Genomic DNA, 5,452 nt, shown 5'->3' with positions numbered 1-5,452 from the left:
GGAAGTGACCGTTTGTCAGACAGGTTCAAATGACTTCCTCCTACTCTGATTTCCAATATTTAATTCTAGGCATTATGCTTCTAATTTTATTATTCACTTGCAGGTCCTTGCCATAGACTCAGGATTTTACCCTTGATAATCACTTTAATATTTCTCAAAGTAACAAGCTGATTTAAACAGTCCCACGGCAGATTTTGCTGTGATATCTGCCAGTTCGTTACCCAGGATCTCGTACTCACGGCTTATTAAGTTTTAAGGTAGTCAATAACACTTCTGTCACCATCGGTTTCTGGGTCTAGAGAAACTTTGAAAAGCTTTTTGTGCACTTAACAAATCGGTGTAAGTTGTACAGACATTAGGTTATTTCGAAGCAAGAGACAAGAAAAATGAGCAATGCTCTAGCCGGGACTCAAACCAAGGAATGATAGAAAGGCTGGAGAAATAACTTTATAAACTTTTTTTGGCTTAGATGAATATTTAACAGCGTCATACACCGAATTATTTAAGTTCGTAATACCGATACGTAAGTATCAAAGTAAATATGCGAAGTAACTTGAATGTATTGTAATACCGATACATTCAAGTTACTTCAGCTTTAAATAGTCAGCAAGCACATTGCAGCCTTCTTTTCTCTACGTGACATCGAAACGCAAATGATGCTTCCACATGACCTGCTGTTTTTGAGCCATTAATGTATATTGGAATGTAATTGCAGTGTTCGTTCCTTGTTCATAGAAAAGCTATTTGTAAGCTAACTCGTTCGTGTTTCTGTTATCATAATCGTAAAAGTTTCTATGAGCCGAATTTCTGGACCATCTCACGGTAGGATATCACGTCATTCTGCTCGGGGCACTATTCACATCAAGCACTGAATATTTTTCTATCAAAGGCTCAGCTCTTGCAGGGAACGTAGGAATGCAGAGAGGCCGTGCTGCAAATAATAAGCTATAGCAGTCATCAAGAGTACTCAGACAAGGATGTTTAGGTTGCGACATTATACGAAACTAGTGATGAAGGATCAATTGTTCACGTTTTAATTTAAATGATGATTCTAAGCAATAAATATACTGTTTTTATACAGGAGATATTCTAAAGGCTCTAGGGCAAATCCGCAGAGCTCAATGATGAATCGAATCAAGTTTCAATAATACAGAAGTCTCCACCGAATCATTAACTTCTGAGCCAGTCTAGACATCCCTGGTGGCTCTTGAAACATCAACCACTAGGAGTTTTGACCTCTAGTTGGCGTTGTGCTCTGAGGCCTTTGGCTAGAAATAGAAGGATAAACGCTTTTGCGCGACTTAGATTAGTATCTAGATTAAGAGACTGTATTCTAGCGATGAGGATTGAAAATTATATGCAAAGTATATAAATGCGCTAACACTAGAATAATAAAATGTGTTGAGAGTAATAATATGGGTTGAAGTAAGGTACAAACAAAGACCTAATCACGTTTTATCGGGAGTCCAGTCTAGAGCGGATGAATGGCCTATATATGCAGACAATGATCCCATCCTCTGCACCCCAAAAGGTGTTCGCCAGGACCTTTGAGAAGGTAAAAGTTCTGAAACGTTTCTTCCTCAGGTACATCAGTCGTGGAAGGAAAGTAAGTTTCCGATTGAACAATCACTCCTAGGAATTTCCCTTCGGGCGTAGTTGGAATTAATGACCCTTCAAGTTAAATCTCAGGATGCAGATTTCCCTTTCTGCAAAAGTGCTTGTGACAGCCTTCCGTTTTGAAGACGCAAATCCATTTTTCTTTGACTATATCTGGATCTTATTAATAGTGATCCGTAATTGCCTCTCCACATATCTCATATCTGCCCCTTGGTAACTTGAAGATTGTCAATGTACAATTATCCTGAAACAGTAAGAGGAAGTTCCTTTAAGATACGGTTTATTTTTAGCGTGATTAAGATAACACTCAAAACACACCCATGAGCAAACCTCGTCTTGTTCAAAGTTATACAAAAAAAAAAAAAAAAAAAAAAAAAAAAAAAAAAAAAAAAACAGAGCCAATTCTAACTTGAAAACTTCTAGCCTTAAAAAAATTTTGAGTGAAAATTGGAATGTTTTCCACGTCACAGAGCATTTATTTAATTACGGATAAAAGTTAACAGACTAAATAGAGATATAACAGTTGTTTAGCGGCTCCTCGCGCTAGATAAACACAAGGAAATTTTTCATTTTTTTATACAGTCACTTCTTGCCCTCACGGAATCAGAACAAAATCGGAAGTCGATAGCCTCCACCTTCGCATAGTGTCTATCCTTGTCTGTCTCAGGTACGCAGGCGATGATCTGCCTATCAGGTTGTTGGCTGCAGAACTTAGCGTTCTTACACACACACACATTAAAAACAGTGTCACTTTCTGAAGATTTCCTGATGGATTACTAATTATCAGAAACTGCAGTTTATTTTTTATTCTTGTCAGAATTTGCATTTGTCTTAACTTTTATAGAAATAGGACAATTTTCATTTTGTTCATTTGTTTGTGTATTAGAAGCCATATTTAGTGAAATAAAAGATTCAGCCCCGGCAGCAGCCCAGCCCACCACAGAGTCCAACATAGGGATGCAAATTCCTGCGACAGGGTGAACTGACTTTATACGCAATCTGAAGCCCCACAGTAAGCTTTCCAAAAAGCGGAAACACCCGAAACCACTGATACCAAGGACTAGTGACCAACCGACTGACACTACAGGGGACAGCTAAGAGCCTCCTGTTTAATTATAGAAGCTCCTGCTTGTTTCTTCTGGCCTGTAAGGCAATATACCGGTCATCTGCGGGTGTGGCTCCTCGTGGACGACCACTACTAAACCCCTGGATAGCTGTTCTTGTAGTTTGAAATTGTCTCCAAAGTCGTGAAACGATGCTGTGAGCAATTCCGAACTCTGCAGCCACACTTGTCACACTGCGGCCTTCCTCCAACTTCCCAATGATTCGACCTCGGGTAAAAGCATCCAGATGTCGTCTAACAGATTGATTATTCGCCATTTCTCGCTGAGGCAGCAACTCGGTGTGATTTTAACTGCTATACGGCGTGCAATCTCTTTGCCAGAAATACTGATCTTACACCGACAACATGCTGTATAATACTCAGACACTTCCCCATTACGTCTACCTGCATATCTGTGCATGTGCTACCGTACATCACCTTACTTAATCTCCTGATTGGTCTTTCTGTCCGCTCTGCCTCTTCGTTCAGCTGATATGCTAATTTTTCAACTTCGTCCTTAATTTTTGCACACCAGTGTACACAAAGCATCCTATGACTCTAAGCCTGCAGAGTATCCTATGATGGTATTGACAGTTCAAGAACACTGGCTACTTATATAAAGGCAAGAACCCCAGATGGCCAGTCATTTCCAATGAAACAGTGCAAAAATTTAGTTTCACATATAAATTAGTACCTGAGCTATAGGAAACTTGCATTAGCCCCTTATTAAATTTATATCTAAGCTATAATAGATACAACTTATTCTTTTTGTTTAGACTCAGAAAATGCTGCTGCTGCTGAATCTACACATGCATGTATGTGGTTAACATTCATACCTATTTTTTTAAAACTATTTGAAGAAAGATTTAATTGCAGTTTGTTCACATACAGCTGGTGTGACATTAAGAAGGAAAAAAAGTAGCTGTAATCAAACTTTTAGATATTTTTCTTAATATTGTAATTTATTACTGTATACTGCTTAGCTTCTTATTTACAGTAGTATGACAAGATTCAGTAAGCAAAACCATTAAAGAAATCATTTTGAAATATTTCTTGATACATTATATGCATTTTATCACCAATCAATGAGATTAACCCTCCAAAATCAATGAGATTAACCTAAGACTGGTAATGGTAAACGTATTGAAATATTTAAAAATTGATATTTTGTGATTTATTGGTAAAAGATATTACGTTTTTCTCATTCATATACAATTATTAGTATTTTCTGTTTTTGTAAAAAATCTAACAGTTCATTAGAATTGCATAAGTTGTTTATATAGAATAAAATGCAAACTCTTTGTCAAGTTTTTCATAGCTCACCACTGCATGTAATCCACAAACAGGATAGGTCTACAAATTACATTAGTAGCAAATATGTGTTCTATAACCAAACATAGGGAAGATTTTGCAATGTTGATTACAACTAAAACCATATTATTTACAGATGCTGCAATATAAATTTTGCAATCGTATGCATGGAAGACAATTCTTTCACTATCTAGTGGTGAAGCATTTGTTGGATAGGTACGTTTGTGTACTGGACATGGAAAATTGTCATGCTGTTACTGAATAGAAATTATATTTACTTGAACATTTTATATGCCATTTCACTGATAAAGGTACATGGGTCCTTTTTTTCTACAGAAACACTGTAAAAGGTATGTCAGATTTTAATACGTTATAGTTGTTATTTCTCTAAATGAAATATGATTCAGAAAAATACACATTTCCTCTCTGAAAACTGTTGTATTACCTAATAATAAATTTCTGTCTTTTTTTTGGATTGATCAATATCAGAAGATGACTCAATGTTGTTCAGATGACCATGAGATCATTGACCATACACTCCGTAATCTTTTGCTTTTGGAATGTGCTTTAGACTATATTTTTATGCTCCTATTGCTAATAATATCAAAACTCCAAGACTGCATTATAGCTCCTTTGATGACCATCAGCAGGGAAATTTTACTATGTTTGTGAATAGAATTGTGATACCCGGTCGATATGTGTCCTGTACCAACAGGAACACACAATGACCTTTATGGTATTATGTCAAATTTGATGAACTTTTATTTCATTTCATGTAGTAATCATTTTTTATCTGTAATATGTTACAGAATAAAACATTTTAAAACTTACAAATTGTGTAATTATTGTATATTTATTAATTTCATTGTACTATAGCTCACTGTATGACTCCCTCTTGAATTTTTGTAGTAATTTAATTAATTTGATTAAAAAAACTGCACCAAATCACAAGGCAAAAATAAAATCCAAATATTGTAATCTGTTTTAGCAGAGTGAATGTACCAAGAAAACAGATAATTCACCCATTTAAATTTTTCATTCAACTCATTTAAGAAATGAAATACGCTCTTAAGTTTGTGTACGATAATTTTAATATTCAATCCTCATACCTTACCTGATTTCACAAAGTAGTTTCAATCTGAAGTATACATGACTAATCATAATTTATCAACAATTCATATAAAAGAAAATAAAAATAGCAAATTATGTATCATATTAAATACATTTAGTGCAACTTTTTGAGTGAATTTGACATCTCGTGTAATTACTCATCCGTTTCCAATTCATCAGATCTGTTTTACTTTTCGTTTCGGAACCAGACAGCAAATTTCATTTTGTGAAATCACCAAGTCATTTATCTGAACATGATCAACCATTGACTACTTTTTGAAAATAAATAAATAAATAAACTGAAAGCTTTCA

At 35.3% G+C, this 5,452-nt stretch overlaps 1 long non-coding RNA gene across 1 annotated transcript; it reads left to right on the top strand.

The window, feature by feature from the left end:
• Positions 1-4,236: 4,236 nt before the first annotated feature.
• LOC146997228 (uncharacterized) lies at positions 4,237-4,865 on the top strand. The gene is made up of 2 exons (XR_015041222.1): positions 4,237-4,380; positions 4,520-4,865. It is a non-coding gene; the product is annotated as an uncharacterized LOC146997228 (long non-coding RNA).
• The last annotated feature ends 587 nt before the right edge of the window (positions 4,866-5,452 follow it).

This window comes from Stegodyphus dumicola, chromosome 5 (assembly GCF_044657685.1).
Source record: "Stegodyphus dumicola isolate Sdum_Otavi_A_Nest chromosome 5, ASM4465768v1".
Classification (NCBI taxonomy): Eukaryota; Metazoa; Arthropoda; class Arachnida; order Araneae; family Eresidae; genus Stegodyphus; species Stegodyphus dumicola.
The sequence above is the reverse complement of the archived record's forward strand: the minus strand, read 5'-3'. Positions and strand labels throughout refer to the sequence as shown.